Source organism: Lissotriton vulgaris, chromosome 9 (genome assembly GCF_964263255.1).
Source record: "Lissotriton vulgaris chromosome 9, aLisVul1.2, whole genome shotgun sequence".
NCBI classification, from domain to species: domain Eukaryota; kingdom Metazoa; phylum Chordata; class Amphibia; order Caudata; family Salamandridae; genus Lissotriton; species Lissotriton vulgaris.
In genome coordinates, this window is record NC_141697.1 from 141,263,161 (window position 1) to 141,280,537 (window position 17,377).

Genomic DNA, 17,377 nt, shown 5'->3' on the forward strand with positions numbered 1-17,377 from the left:
TCCTAGGCAAACCTTTTTAGTACTTTGTTTAGTGAGTTACATAGGGTAGTTTCCAATTCGACGGTCCGCAAATCAAGCAATACTAAAGTAATGACGTAGTCGACCACATGAGATTGGTCAATAATATATCCCGTGGAGTCGTTCCCTATTTGCTATTTCGCAAAAATATTTTGTTACTTTGTTAGTTCTTTTGAAATGTTTGATTTGGTTGAGAAATATCATCCATGTTTTCTGTTTTTCTTTCTTTCATGTTGTACATCAGCTTCCCCCAGGGGCAAGAGGAGGACACAGGAGGAGGAGGAGGAGGGTGCTGTTGACGATGCAGGCCAGGACCGGGCAGGCGAGGGCTCCTTTGCTGGCCCCAGTAAGTTTTAATTTTAATATAGAGTACTTATTTTTTCCTAGCGTTCCTCATTCGATTTTTTCTAAATCGTCTTTGATCTTCTTGTAGACAGGATCTAAATTCTTATCCTGCCTCGACTATGACTCTGTGTGGTATTACTAGATTATTCTTATTAGTCTGTCTGTGTAGCTAACTAAGATTGCACATTTGGGATTTCCATTGGACTCCCATTCTAGTCAGCAATAGCTCTATGCACTGAGTGCAGTCCTCTGGGATTGTCCATAATGTCTTTTCAAGTATTCTAAATGTTTATGCTTTGACCATTGCCAACAATAAAAAGGTGAATGACCACCAAGAAAGAATAAGATACTACTTTACTTTTGGTTTGGATAGGAGGACAATCCATTCTACTACTGTTGCAGGGACAAATCTGCACAAACAGAACTATGGACACTAAATAATGCATCGCTTCTTAGCTTATCAATTATAATAGGTGCTGTAACTGTTAGACTTTCCACATACCTCAGTGATAACAGACTTTGTAGTTGAACCCCCAATCTCCTTACTGACTAGATAGTGTGGCAGAGTCATTTAGCTCCCAAAGTCACCGATGGCAGAGGCACGGACTCATGCTTGCAAAAATTCGAAAACCTTTAGCTCATCCACTCTAGTCTGGAGGACCAAAAACCACAGAGTCTATTTAAGTTTAAAAGCTTTATTAAAAGTAAACACATTTATTAAATTCAAGTTTGTCATAAAAGTGAACGTGTAACTGAAAATGGAAAAGTGCTTAGTGCTGACGATTAATTGGACACATTTCTTGTGGTCGAGCCGAGCTCTCACCTGGTTTGAACTTGATCCTGCTCGTGTTCTTAGAAGTCAAGCTCCTGTCTGTTAGGAGAAAAAGTGGTGCGTGTTAAAAAGTAAAAAGCAAACATTCATCAGTTGTGCCAAAAAGTGCAGCAAGACAGCAGCCTTCCCTGGAAAAAGGGACATTTTTACTCTAGAGTACACAGTCATAAATTATTAAATTGTATACTGTTTTTTTCACATTTCTTTCTTCCTCCTAGACCAAATATTATATAGTAGTGAGTGGTGTATTCTAACATTATTAAATGTACTTTGTAGGTGGAACATCTGGAGACGGGGCCAGCGCGGAGGTGGTGGTGGCATTGGACGAGGAGGACAACTCTGGGGAGGAGGCGGTGCAAGTGCCGGACAAGGACATGCCTGTGAGGGTTCACACGGTGGTGGCGGGCAGAGGTAAGCTATACATTCCTTGGTCATTGAGATTGAAGACTGCATAGTGGGCTTTCTGCACGGGTGTATTATAAAAAAAGCAGGTAGTAGCCTCCTCGAAATGTACTTCGACTTAGCTGTGAAGTTTTTGGCGAGAAGAATCCCAATCAGATCTGAGGTGAACTTGATGGATGGGATGAACGAAAAGCGAAAGAAGGGTGTAAGTAAGTGTGGAAGCACGAGAAATGTAATGATGACTGGCAAAGAAGAATGATATGTGTTTGCTTGGTCCCCGAGGTGGCTGGGAAGGTAAGAAAATGGTATGGTGCATGGCTGGGTGAATGATGAAGCAAGGATGGGTGGAAGGAGAACAGCCTGGGTGGGTGAGACAGAAACTGTATGTGTGCATATACTTTGAATGGATGGATGCCTGGATCATTCATGGTACCATCTGACTCTTAGATAGCATATGTGTATCTAGAGAGAGTAGACGGTCACTGGATGAACTAAGTGTTACTTTGAAGAGCATGTAACACCGCACCCGCACGTCCGTTCCAGTGTAGGAAAGGCAAGGAAAAGAAGTTGTAACGTTGTCCAAATACTACCATGAATAGTAGCAGTAGTTTGTATTGCAACTGCAAGCACAGCATATATCCGGTTATTACGGTGGACACTCCCTACCTCTCTTAATAACTTTAGTTTAGTAGTAGTACGTCATTCATGTGTGGGGGTATCACTGTTCACTCAATAATAAGCAAAGCACCTAAAGTCATCCCATATGTCATCAAATACATCCCATGTGAAGTGATAGATAATCAGATAATTTAGCTTCTTCATTTTCCTTTTCTAATACTCATTTGCACTGTAGGGTGAAAGCTAAATTAATTAAGCAGTAGCCCTTTTAACAGAGTATTCTCAGTGCCACCCGTAATAGAAAAGTAAGAGCTTCACCACCTGCATGTACTGGACCGGTACAGTAACGCAAGTCTGTCTCACTCACCATGGTGTGCGTCTGTTTTTCTCGGGCGCAAGTTCACTGCGCTGGCATTATGCCGGCTTGCATAAGATAACGTACCAATTTTCCTAAACAAGAGAGAAGAAGAAGAATAAGAGTGGTGTACTGTCATAGTCGACTGTAATGGAAGTCCATAGTGCTCGTAGAATTTGTTCCTGAAACTCCCACTAATGTTAGAGCAAGGATGAAGAAGTTGGAGGTTACATAGATACTGTCCTCAATAGTTATGTACTGTGCTTTCAATTTGCTACTTGTACTGTGACAACTTTCTGCTCAATCATTTTGTGTTAATCTTAAGGAGCATTGGTTACAGACTATGTCTTTCTTTTTTCATGTAGTTGCTCCTTCCAAATCCAAGACACCATCAAGGAGGAAGGAGCTGGCTCGAATGGCCCGGCAACGGAGGCTGGATGCCACTGTCGCTGAATATCGGCGGCTGGTGGCCCTGGAGGAGGAGGAGACGCAGTCTGGTACAACAACAACTTCCACTGGGACAGCTGCATCCTCCTCCGTGCGGGCTGCCAGCCAGCGCAGTGCTCCAGCGGTACGGAGCCGGGCTACCAAAGCCAAACGCCACCGCCGAGCAGCAAAGAAAGCAGCTGCCCCTCACAGGATTTGCAAGGCACACCGGCGCCGCTTATCCCTCAGACTGTCCTACCTGGAGCAGGAGTTCCATAACTATAAGAACGTGGTGGAGGGCCTCCGCTTCGAACTTGCCACCCTCCGCAAGGAGCATGATGCCCTGGCTGCTAATTCCAACAGCACCCTGCCATAGTGTCCCTTGCCCCTTTTTTAGAGACTTTTGGGGGCTGGGAATTGGGAGTTGGGATTTTTGGGGACTTTTGAAGGACAATCGTTGGGGTTAGGGAGGGTCTTGCGGGAGATTCTTTTGTTAGGGCTATAAAAATATACTTTTTGAAACTTTATCTGACCATACCTGTTTTTTACTGCTTTTGAGTCTGGTGGGTGGGGGTTTAACAGTAAGTTTGTTTTCCTGAATAGTCCTAGGACTTTAGTAGTACTACCGTCAATCCAATCTCTCGTCTCTCCTAATACTCCATTATACTACCTCCAACCAAACGCCTATCTTACCTGTAATTTCTGTTTGCAAGTAGGGCTAGGCCCAGGGCTGGCTCCACGGGAAACAGCGAATAAGGTTGGCAATCCTGGGCGGATAAAATTTCCTCATAGCGGTGGTACTAGTGGTGTGACACAGTGGCAGTTGCATGCCTATGAACAAAAAGAAAATGAAATCTGGTTTGTCCTCCTGAGCAATACAACGGTACAATAGAGAATATAGCAGGTGACAGAAGTACACTAGAACAGTGCCACATTGTAGCCTAACAAATGTTAAAGTATAACTAATTCGGTTGAAGTTCTTTGACATTAGCCATGGGTCTTTGTCAATCAGAGTAAGAATATATCCTCGGATTTCTTCACCAGCCTGTTGCTATCACCTTATCCTCCCCAGCAAGTGTGTGGATTTATTGCTGTAATTTAGTCACACATCAATGAAAACCACACAGCCCGGGGGAAGAGGGTTAGGGTTTGAAAAATGGATGGGTACAGGGGTTTTTGGGAAAGGTTTTGGGAGACAAGAAAAATAGCACAGCATGGACAAACAATTGTGAACATAAAGAAATCTTTGGGTACAAAGTAAACCTATCCATCAATCTTTGAAAGTGCATGCACTACTGGATGCATGTCAGTGAAAAGTAAGTAGTACTTTCGACAACTGTGGAAGAAAGAATGCGACAGTACAGGGCGTGTGTGGAATTATTGATAACTATATTCAACATAAGGTCTCTGTTGCCAGATGCCTGAGAGCCTTGCTGGTCACTATAAATCCATTCACAACACTCAATGGGGTTGGTCTGGAAGGTATAGTAGATAGAAAAGGAGAATTTGGCTCTTTTTCTAGGTGTCCCCTCACTCACCAGGGTTGCCCCTTGGTGACATGCGTCATCATTGGGGCCATCCCAGTCCTCTACGGGCTGGGGCGTGCTGCGACTTGCGAATTACGTAGGAGCACTTACAAATGACTATGTGTGGTGCAGATGTGATAGTGGAGTGGACTAAGTGATGTGTTAAGGGATCAATTTAGAAGCAGAGAGAGATCCAAGAAATGCAGTCACAGTCAGAGAAAAAGACAAAGGATACTGTATCTGTATGTTGTTGTAGTTGTCCTGTTGAATTTGGTAAGTAAGTTGCCTGCAGAAAAAAAATCCTCTTATTAGCGGCACTCCTCCATTGCAGCCGACGCTTCGTCCATCGATGTTGGTCACCACCAGAAGACACCCTGTAAAAAAAGCACAGCATGGACAAACAATTGAACATAAAGAAATCTTTGGGTACAAACCTATCCATCAATCTTTGAAAGTGCATGCACTACTGGATGTATGTCAGTGAAAAGTAAGTAGTACTTTCGACAACTGTGGAAGAAAGAATGCGACAGTACAGGGCGTGTGTGGAATTATTGATAACTATCTTCAACATAAGGTCTCTGTTGCCAGATACCTGAGAGCCTTGCTGGTCACTATAAATCCATTCACAACACTCAATGGGGTTGGTCTGGAAGGTATAGTAGATAGAAAAGGAGAAATTGCTCTTTTTCTAGGTGTCCCCTCACTCACCAGGGTTGCCCCTTGGTGACATGCTTCATCATTGGGGCCATCCCAGTCCTCTACGGGCTGGGGCGTGCTGCGACTTGCGAATTACGTAGGAGCACTTACAAATGACTATGTGTGGTGCAGATGTGATAGTGGAGTGGACTAAGTGATGTGTTAAGGGATCAATTTAGAAGCAGAGAGAGATCCAAGAAATGCAGTCACAGTCAGAGAAAAAGACAAAGGATACTGTATCTGTATGTTGTTGTAGTTGTCCTGTTGAATTTGGTAAGTAAGTTGCCTGCAGAAAAAAAATCCTCTTATTAGCGGCACTCCTCCATTGCAGCTGACGCTTCGTCCATCGATGTTGGTGACCAGAAGACACCCTGTCCACTGCCTGCCTGATGCTGAATTGTGGCTCGCTAATGTGAAGCCTGACTCCATCCTTTTTTCCCCATTGCACAGACTGAAACCCGGCCTGTAATTATTCAACGAAAAACAGGAAGTGATATAATATTACAACACCACTGATAAATAAATATAAGGTATGTAGGCTGTGGAGTGCAAAAAGTCACACTTTGATTTTCCTAGTAGACAGTACAATATTTTTGAAAGTGCGTACTCTGTCAGAGTCACCTTTTGAAGGATAAATAAGTATGGGCAAATTAATGTAGCGGATCTTTCCCCTCAAGCTAGGTGTCCTGTAAACTGTGTTTTAGAACAAAATTAGATCTTCCCAGCAGTGCTCCCACCCAGACCCTTACTAAAGCCAGTCGCAAAAATGTAGAAGACCCCCAATCAAATCTCAAAAAACTAGGCCTAGCAGAAAACTGGTGACAAAACGTACTTTGAAAGTAAAAGTAGGCCCAAGTACCCCCTTACCCACCGTGGATTGCATTCAAACCACTTGCAAGCAACCAAGCAAAAGTATCCATAGCCAGCATCGCTCCAAGACTCGAAAACCCCCCCACCCAAACACATGCAATAGAAATACTGCTAACCCTAACGAACCCTAAGTTAAGAATAGTGGCAAAGGCTTTCTTTAACTATGCCAAATCCCCCCTTTCCCACCATGGATTTTCTTCAAATGACTTGCAACCAAAATTACACATTCTCACGAGTGCTCTAAGACCCCAGAACTCAGTTGCAAAAATCTAGAACACCCCGAAACACATGCAATCCTGCTGCTAGGGCTAACCCTAACGAACCCTAAGTTACAAAAAGTGCCAAAAGGCTTTTCCGCGAGGATTTTGTCCCAACCACTTCTACCCGGTATTAGACCTTCCCAGGAATGCCCCAAGACCCGCCAACCCACCCGCCAAGAAGCATAACACCCCCAAACAGGCCAAAAGCAAAATCTCATACTTGCAATATTTCTCGGCCTTCGGTCCAAACGCGCAGCGTAGCTAGGCCATAAGTCGGGGTTGCCACCACGGATTTCCTGAAAAGCAAATGCAATCAAGATTAGAGTGTCCCAGCAGTGCTCCCAGACCCCGAAACTCACCCACAAACACCAGGAAGCCCCACAAACAGGCCCCCGAAAACGCTACATTGAGCAAAATGTCAGAAATAGCAAAAAAAAAATCGACGTGGATTTTGTCCCAACCACTTTTATCCGGTATTAGAGCTTCCCAGCAATGGCCCCAGAGCCGTCAACCCAGGAGAAAACGAGTAGAAGACCCCCAAACAGCCAAAGAGCAAAAGTACAAAAATGGGGACTTTGTCATTTTTTTCCAAATTTCCCAAATCACTCTGCGCGCGCTCTGCAGCTAGGCCCTAACTCCCCTCTGCCACCATGGATTTGCTTCAAATCTCTTGCAAAGTAAAGTATATATAGCCAGCAGTGCGCCCAGACCCCGAAACTCACCCACAAACACCAGGAAGCCCCCCAAACAGGCCCCCGAAAACGCTACATTGAGCAAAATGTCAGAAATAGCAACAAAAAAAATCGGCCTGGATTTTGTCCCAACCACTTCTACCCGGTATTAGACCTTCCCAGGAATGCCCCAAGACCCGCCAACCCACCCGCCAAGAAGCATAACACCCCCAAACAGGCCAAAAGCAAAATCTCATACTTGCAATATTTCTCGGCCTTCGGTCCAAACCCGCTGCGTAGCTAGGCCATAAGTCGGGGGTTGCCACCACGGATTTCCTGAAAAGCAAATGCAATCAAGATTAGAGTGTCCCAGCAGTGCTCCCAGACCCCAAAACTCACCCACAAACACCAGGAAGCCCCCCAAACAGGCCCCCGAAAACGCTACATTGAGCAAAATGTCAGAAATAGCAAAAAAAAATCGGCCTGGATTTTGTCCCAACCACTTCTACCCGGTATTAGACCTTCCCAGGAATGCCCCAAGACCCGCCAACCCACCCGCCAAGAAGCATAACACCCCCAAACAGGCAAAAGCAAAATCTCATACTTGCAATATTTCTCGGCCTTCGGTCCAAACGCGCTGCGTAGCTAGGCCATAAGTCGGGGTTGCCACCACGGATTTCCTGAAAAGCAAATGCAATCAAGATTAGAGTGTCCCAGCAGTGCTCCCAGACCCCGAAACTCACCCACAAACACCAGGAAGCCCCCCAAACAGGCCCCCGAAAACGCTACATTGAGCAAAATGTCAGAAATAGCAACAACAAAAAATCGACGTGGATTTTGTCCCAACCACTTTTATCCGGTATTAGAGCTTCCCAGCAATGGCCCCAGAGCCGTCAACCCAGGAGAAAATGAGTAGAAGACCCCCAAACAGCCAAAGAGCAAAAGTACAAAAATGGGGACTTTGTCATTTTTTCCCAAATTTCTCAAATCACTCCGCGCGCGCTCTGCAGCTAGGCCCTAACTCCCCTCTGCCACCATGGATTTGCTTCAAATCTCTTGCAAAGTAAAGTATATATAGCCAGCAGTGCGCCCAGACCCCGAAACTCACCCACAAACACCAGGAAGCCCCCCAAACAGGCCCCCGAAAACGCTACATTGGGCAAAATGTCAGAAATAGCAAAAAAAAAATCGGCCTGGATTTTGTCCCAACCACTTCTACCCGGTATTAGACCTTCCCAGGAATGCCCCAAGACCCGCCAACCCACCCGCCAAGAAGCATAACACCCCCAAACAGGCCAAAAGCAAAATCTCATACTTGCAATATTTCTCGGCCTTCGGTCCAAACGCGCTGCGTAGCTAGGCCATAAGTCGGGGGTTGCCACCACGGATTTCCTTAAAAGCAAATGCAATCAAGATTAGAGTGTCCCAGCAGTGCTCCCAGACCCCAAAACTCACCCACAAACACCAGGAAGCCCCCCAAACAGGCCCCCGAAAACGCTACATTGAGCAAAATGTCAGAAATAGCAAAAAAAAATCGGCCTGGATTTTGTCCCAACCACTTCTACCCGGTATTAGACCTTCCCAGGAATGCCCCAAGACCCGCTAACCCACCCGCCAAGAAGCATAACACCCCCAAACAGGCAAAAGCAAAATCTCATACTTGCAATATTTCTCGGCCTTTGGTCCAAACGCGCTGCGTAGCTAGGCCATAAGTCGGGGTTGCCACCACGGATTTCCTGAAAAGCAAATGCAATCAAGATTAGAGTGTCCCAGCAGTGCTCCCAGACCCCGAAACTCACCCACAAATAGACGGAACCCCCCCTAAGAGCACCTCAAAGGCAAGAAGTCAGCAAAAACACAAAAAAATTTGCGCCTCGGATTTGGTCCAAACCACTTTTATCCTGTATTAGAGCTTCCCAACAATGGTCCCAGAGCCGTCAACTCACCTGCAAAGAGGTAGAACAACACCCCCACAAGTGCTGAGTCTTTCTTCATTGGGCGTAAACCAGCCCGCTGGTTTGATGGAAATAGGAGTCTGAAGGAGGAGGATAGAGGAGCATGTTCTTCTGAACTTGTGAACCTGAGGAATGCAGACTGCGGCAACTTCAAATCAATTAGCAAACCAGTGAAGACAGTTCTGCTGATGGGCTTGTTTTTGTGATTATCTGATTAAAGTTTGAAATATATTAACTGTGCACAACAAAGAAAGACAGACACACAGGAATAAAAGTGAATAAGGACGAAAAAGAAAGTTATTGATTCGTTGTCTCATTTTCAGGGCTCAGTATCACGGTCCAGGAATGAGAATAAGGCTTCGTCATCATACTCTGCAAATTCAGGCAGGGTGAGCTCAGTGTCACCTGACAGAGTAGAAATTCCCTCATCTATGGTGCTGGCCACCTCGTCTTCATCCGGCGCGCTTTCTCGTACTCTGAAATCTGGTGGTATGAGGTGCTGATTCATCTTGATCATTGTTAACCTCTCCACATTTTTGGGCGAGAGGCGGCTCCGTTTGGGAGTTACAATGCCACCAGCAGCACTGAAAACACGTTCAGAAGACACGCTTGCGAGTGGGCAAGACAAGTAGTTTAAAGCCAGGTTGGTGACCTGTGGCCACAATTCTTTTTTCCCATGCCAATACGCCAATGGGTCAGAATTAACATAGACCTCTGTTGAGTCATTCAGATAGTCCTTCACCATCGACTCAAGGTCCTCATCCAAGGTTCCTCCACTTTGCTTAGCTCTTGCTGTGCCTCTGACCTTTTGAGAACCAAACCCACGCAGAGCTAGCCAATCCTCTTCAGCCTCCAATGTTTCTGTTGTGTCTGGTGCAGATGATCCGGTTGCCGGTGTCCTTAACGGCTGAGAGGTCACTTGTGCCACAGCCATAGGTGCAGAAGTGGATTGTTTTGACTGGGGATGGCCTGCTGATGTACTGCCATTTCCTTCAATTTTCAGCCGTTCTCTTTCAAACCTCTTGGCTGACAAGGCTAGCCAATGTTTGTACTTTGGAACATGTTCATCATCAAAAGGAAAGAATGCTTGGCCTGCCAGCGCCTTTTTGTAGCGTGGATCCAGAATAGTAGCACAAATGTAATGCTCTTCTGAGTGGATCGTTTTAAGACGTTCATCACCTTGTAGGAGCTCTAATAATTTTTCAGCCAGAACAAAAGAGTCTTGGTTTTTTACATCTTTTTCAAACACAGAACACACCTCCTTCAGTTGGTCCTCCAGCATGTACAACAATGGGATAACTTTTCCCAAATTACAGTCCTCCTTGCTGACTGCAAGCGTGAAGAACTCAAAAGGACGAAGCATGCGTGTCAGGCTTTGAACTATGTTCCATTGCGCCGCACCCATCCTCAGGTCCTCTGTACCCTCTGTAAAGAAATATTGATCGAGTACCGTATACTGCTCATACAGACGCTCAAGCATGTAGAAGGTTGAGTTCCAACGTGTTACCACCTCCTGGATGAGTGCTTTCACTGCCATTTTACGTTGATATAGCAGGCTCCTCAGCTGCTTCCGGGCCTTAAAAGAATGGCTGAAATGGTTGCACATTTTTCGGCAGGTGTCCAATACTCTGTACGCTGCACTGCCTTTATTACCCAAGAATTTTTGGACAACCAGGTTTATACAGTGCGCCAAACACAGCACTCTGAAATAGTTACCCTGCCTCATGGCCTTAACTATATTGGCGCCATTGTCCGTGGAAACATAACCAACCTGGCGTTTTAGTGGGGACAGCCAGTTAAGGACCTTTGTGTTAAAGACATCCAAAATGTTTTCTGCTGTGTGACGTTTCTCCAAACCAAACATGGCTAGTGTTGCATGTTTCCGAGCAGCTTTAAAAACATTGTCCGTGTCAACACCTGTGTTTAGCTTTGCTTTATCCCCTGAATAAGAGACCCAGTGTGCAGTGATGCACATGTAATCAGCGCCTGCGCCACTGGTCCACATGTCTGTTGTCAGATGTATAGTGTGAACAGCACTCTTCTGCAAAGCTGCCCCAATCACCTTCAGAACATCTTCATGTAGTGCTGGAACCGCAACTCGGGCAAAATAGAACCGGCTAGGAACCTTCCATTTAGGGCAGAGCGCTGCCACTAATTCTAGAAAACCAACCCCTTCTACAAAAGAAAAAGGGAGAAGGTCCAGAGCTAGCATTTTAGCCAGCTTAGTGTTATACAAACGCGTCAGTGGGTGGTTGCGTTCATATTGCGCTTCTGTAAACAACATCTTTTTAATGTTGCCCTGGACCAAGGATTTACGGGATGATGATGATATCTTCGACCCAGTTACGCTCGCTGATGAACTTTTCCGCATTGATGTCTCACTCTCTCCCACACTCTTAGTGTGCCTCACATGGGGTGTGCTGCTGACAGGGGTACTGGGTGTAAGTGAAGTGTTTGAATCGTCTTCTTCCTCCTCGTCATCATCAGATGAAAAATCAACGTTTTCATTACGTGCAATTCGGGCTTCCTTGACCGCCTCTAGGTGCGGAAACCATTGGACAGGGTGCGCTCTCCTAAGATGACCTCTCTGGCCTCCGGTACCATAGTTGGTACCAAACTTACCACGACTAACTCAAAGCTTACAAATGCTACAAATGGCTACGTTTTCCATTCTTGGGCAAACACTAAAGAAGTCCCAAACTGGAGACTTGGAATGTCTTTGGGGGCCGGAGGAGGCGGCGATACTGGTTGTGGTGGTCCTGCTGCTAATGCCAGATGAAGTGGAGGATGTGGATTGCCGAACTTCAGTACGTTTTGCACTTTCACCACCACGAATTGAGGTCGAGGTGGATGGAGGTCCCTTCTTGCGAGGAAGAAATATGGAAGCGGTAGGTGTTGGTGTACTAGTTAACTCCAAATCTAATGATTGTTGTGTTTCCATTTCCATTGCCTCCTCATCGACATCATCATCACGCTCAGCAGCTTCTCGGGATAGGGTCAAAATGTCTCTTTGCTGCATGCCCGCTGGGGCTGCAGTGACCTTTATGATGACTGGATCGTCGTCGTGAAGGGCTTCATCAGCAGCAGTATGCGTCACTTCTTGTTGAGCCTCATCACACTCCATAGGTATGAGTTTTTCGACGACCTTCCTTTTACGCTTAGGTATCTTTGTCAGATCATGGTGTGCCTCACTCTCAGGCTGCCGTGGTGGTACCCATTCGTCATCCAGATCATCAGAAGGCGGTGGGCTTGAAGAAGATGTAGACACCAACCTTGATCTTTTCCTTGCTAGGGATGTGGAAGACAATGAATAATCATCAGGAGGAGTGGCTTCCAATGATACCTCGGCATGATTGTCGATTTCCTGATGTGCCCCTACTTCGGGAGGGACAACTATTGTGGGAACTTGTTGTGACCCTCCATGCACCTCTACTTGCGCATCTCCTTGCGCTGCCTCTCCTTCCACATGTACTTGGGCTTGTACTACTTGCACATGTTGTTGTTGCGGCTGTGGTTGTTCAACACTTGTCAGATGAGTTACAACAACCTGTGTTGATTCAGGGACATTGCTGCTACTTTCTTGCGATGAGCCAACATCACTGGTCGATGGTGATTGGAGAAGTACACTGACTGCCTCTGAAGCACTCAAGGGCTTTGACTTAAGTTGGCGTGGTGGTGGAGGCACTGAACCCAATGGAGCGGGGGTGCTGCTCCCAGATTGGTCCCCAGCAGATCCTGCTGCTGCAGGCGTACTTTTTTTTTTGCTCCCAAAAAACGTGGCGGTTGGCACACCAGCCTCCTTGGTAACTTGCTTCTTCTGCTCCTTACTAGCAACTTTCTTGCTAGAGGAGCTACGGACACCTTTTTTTGGGGCCATCTTCTTCAGAGCAGGTCAGACAGCAGGCCGCAGTTGCACGAATTGTAGAGTTGTCTGAGGCCAGACGTGACGTCGCGTGACGTTATGCTGCACACACACACCGCTGCAGGACTTCTTCCTGGCACTGGTGGTTCTCTTGAGTCTTGTGCACCTAAAAACAATGGAAGACAGAGGAACATCAGTTCAGTTATACACCCCAAAAAAATCGAAAAAAACCCCAGAAAAATCAGCACAATCCCATTCCATCCATGCCCTCCATGATGTTTAAGTTCAAGACACCCCACAGAAAGACTAGGCCCATGCAAGACTCAATACCCCTGGTGAAAAGGCCACAAGTACAGCCCCAAAAAGAGAAAATCACTGAAAAATCAGCACAATCCCATTCCATCCATGCCCTCCATGATGTTTAAGTTCAAGACACCCCACAGAAAGACTAGGCCCATGCTAGACTCAAATACCCCTGGTGAAAAGGCCACAAGTACAGCCCCAGAAAACGAAAATCACTGAAAAATCAGCACAATCCCATTCCATCCATGCCCTCCATGATGTTTAAATTCAAGACAACCCACAGAAAGACTAGGCCCATGCAAGACTCACTACCCCTGGGCATAAAGGTTGAAAAGTAGGCAAAATGGTTGCAGGCCTAACAACAATGCCTGCATTCAAAATGGCCACTTGCCTCCCAGCACATGGCCAGGGCCTGTAGCAGCACTCAAAATGGCCCCCAGCCACATGGCCTGTCCCTCCCCATGAACACCCCCAAAAATCGAAAAACACTGCAAAATCAGCACAATCCCATTCCATCCATGCCCTCCATGATGTTTAAGTTCAAGACACCCCACAGAAAGACTAGGCCCATGCTAGACTCAAATACCCCTGGTGAAAAGGCCACAAGTACAGCCCCAAAAAACGAAAATCACTGAAAAATCAGCACAATCCCATTCCATCCATGCCCTCTATGATGTTTAAGTTCAAGACACCCCACAGAAAGACTAGGCCCATGCTAGACTCAAATACCCCTGGTGAAAAGGCCACAAGTACAGCCCCAAAAAACGAAAATCACTGAAAAATCAGCACAATCCCATTCCATCCATGCCCTCCATGATGTTTAAGTTCAAGACACCCCACAGAAAGACTAGGCCCATGCTAGACTCAAATACCCCTGGTGAAAAGGCCACAAGTACAGCCCCAAAAAACGAAAATCACTGAAAAATCAGCACAATCCCATTCCATCCATGCCCTCCATGATGTTTAAATTCAAGACAACCCACAGAAAGACTAGGCCCATGCAAGACTCACTACCCCTGGGCATAAAGGTTAAAAAGTAGGCAAAATGGTTGCAGGCCTAACAACAATGCCTGCATTCAAAATGGCCACTTGCCTCCCAGCACATGGCCAGGGCCTGTAGCAGCACTCAAAATGGCCCCCAGCCACATGGCCTGTCCCTCCCCATGAACACTCACAAAAATCTAAAAACACTGCAAAATCAGCACAATCCCATTCCATCCATGCCCTCCATGATGTTTAAGTTCAAGACACCCCACAGAAAGACTAGGCCCTTGCTAGACTCAAATACCCCTGGTGAAAAGGCCACAAGTACAGCCCCAAAAAACGACAATCACTGAAAAATCAGCACAATCCCATTCCATCCATGCCCTCCATGATGTTTAAGTTCAAGACACCCCACAGAAAGACTAGGCCCATGCTAGACTCAAATACCCCTGGTGAAAAGGCCACAAGTGCAGCCCCAAAAAACGAAAATCACTGAAAAATCAGCACAATCCCATCCCATCCATGCCCTCCATGATGTTTAAATTCAAGACAACCCACAGAAAGACTAGGCCCATGCAAGACTCACTACCCCTGGGCATAAAGGTTGAAAAGTAGGCAAAATGGTTGCAGGCCTAACAACAATGCCTGCATTCAAAATGGCCACTTGCCTCCCAGCACATGGCCAGGGCCTGTAGCAGCACTCAAAATGGCCCCCAGCCACATGGCCTGTCCCTCCCCATGAACACCCCCAAAAATCGAAAAAAACTGCAAAATCAGCACAATCCCATTCCATCCATGCCCTCCATGATGTTTAAGTTCAAGACACCCCACAGAAAGACTAGGCGCATGCTAGACTCAAATACCCCTGGTGAAAAGGCCACAAGTACAGCCCCAAAAAACGAAAATCACTGAAAAATCAGCACAATCCCATTCCATCCATGCCCTCCATGATGTTTAAGTTCAAGACACCCCACAGAAAGACTAGGCCCATGCTAGACTCAAATACCCCTGGTGAAAAGGCCACAAGTACAGCCCCAAAAAACGAAAATCACTGAAAAATCAGCACAATCCCATTCCATCCATGCCCTCCATGATGTTTAAGTTCAAGACACCCCACAGAAAGACTAGGCCCATGCTAGACTCAAATACCCCTGGTGAAAAGGCCACAAGTACAGCCCCAAAAAACGAAAATCACTGAAAAATCAGCACAATCCCATTCCATCCATGCCCTCCATGATGTTTAAATTCAAGACAACCCACAGAAAGACTAGGCCCATGCAAGACTCACTACCCCTGGGCATAAAGGTTGAAAGTAGGCAAAATGGTTGCAGGCCTAACAACAATGCCTGCATTCAAAATGGCCACTTGCCTCCCAGCACATGGCCAGGGCCTGTAGCAGCACTCAAAATGGCCCCCAGCCACATGGCCTGTCCCTCCCCATGAACACCCCCAAAAATCGAAAAACACTGCAAAATCAGCACAATCCCATTCCATCCATGCCCTCCATGATGTTTAAGTTCAAGACACCCCACAGAAAGACTAGGCCCATGCTAGACTCAAATACCCCTGGTGAAAAGGCCACAAGTACAGCCCCAAAAAACGAAAATCACTGAAAAATCAGCACAATCCCATTCCATCCATGCCCTCCATGATGTTTAAGTTCAAGACACCCCACAGAAAGACTAGGCCCATGCTAGACTCAAATACCCCTGGTGAAAAGGCCACAAGTACAGCCCCAAAAAATGAAAATCACTGAAAAATCAGCACAATCCCATTCCATCCATGCCCTCCATGATGTTTAAATTCAAGACAACCCACAGAAAGACTAGGCCCATGCAAGACTCACTACCCCTGGGCATAAAGGTTGAAAAGTAGGCAAAATGGTTGCAGGCCTAACAACAATGCCTGCATTCAAAATGGCCACTTGCCTCCCAGCACATGGCCAGGGCCTGTAGCAGCACTCAAAATGGCCCCCAGCCACATGGCCTGTCCCTCCCCATGAACACCCCCAAAAATCGAAAAACACCGCAAAATCAGCACAATCCCATTCCATCCATGCCCTCCATGATGTTTAAGTTCAAGACACCCCACAGAAAGACTAGGCCCATGCTAGACTCAAAAACCCCTGGTGAAAAGGCCACAAGTACAGCCCCAAAAAACGACAATCACTGAAAAATCAGCACAATCCCATTCCATCCATGCCCTCCATGATGTTTAAGTTCAAGACACCCCACAGAAAGACTAGGCCCATGCTAGACTCAAATACCCCTGGTGAAAAGGCCACAAGTACAGCCCCAAAAAACGAAAATCACTGAAAAATCAGCACAATCCCATTCCATCCATGCCCTCCATGATGTTTAAGTTCAAGACACCCCACAGAAAGACTAGGCCCATGCTAGACTCAAATACCCCTGGTGAAAAGGCCACAAGTACAGCCCCAAAAAACGAAAATCACTGAAAAATCAGCACAATCCCAATCCATCCATGCCCTCCATGATGTTTAAGTTCAAGACAACCCACAGAAAGACTCAGTCCACCCACCACTGAGTACCCCTGGGCAAAAGGCCCCAAAACAGCCCAAAAATCGAAAATTCCAAAATTTTAGTTGCAGCAACTGTAATGCCCCAAACAAACTTACTTGTAAAATTTCTAATCCAACAGTGATCCAAAGAAAGTCAAAAAGGCCTCAAATCCAAATATCCAGCAGCATCCACAAAAAGTAATCCTTCCAGCTCCAGATCCAAATGAAAAGTGACCAGGAGATGGACAAAGCACTGGGAGGAGCCTGCTGGACAGGAACAGGAAGTTGAAGACTGTGGGGCACTTCCTTCCTCCCACCCCCCTCCCCCCTCCCCAAAATAGACTCCTCGCTAAAAAAGTGCAGGCAAATGTCAACCTAAGGAGTTATTCAGATAAAAATCATCATTTCAAGAAGGTTTATGCTGCTTGCTGGTGGATTTCTTGTGCAGAATTGCAAATTTTATATTTTCGCTTGTGCAAGATTGTTGCTGCTCGCCGCATCTCAAATCTCGCAATTGCGAAGTACCGCAAGACGTGATCTCGCCGTACTCGCGTTGACAAACTCTCGCTGTGCAAGTTGGCAAGCCGCGATGACGTAATCGCGCTCGCCAAATTCCCGCGGGATCACACAGCAAGATCCAAAATGGCGCAGCACTCGCAAAATATCGAGAAAAACAACTCGGCAAACGATGATAAACGCCGCGCGCCGCAAAAATTGTATCACCAACGCCGCG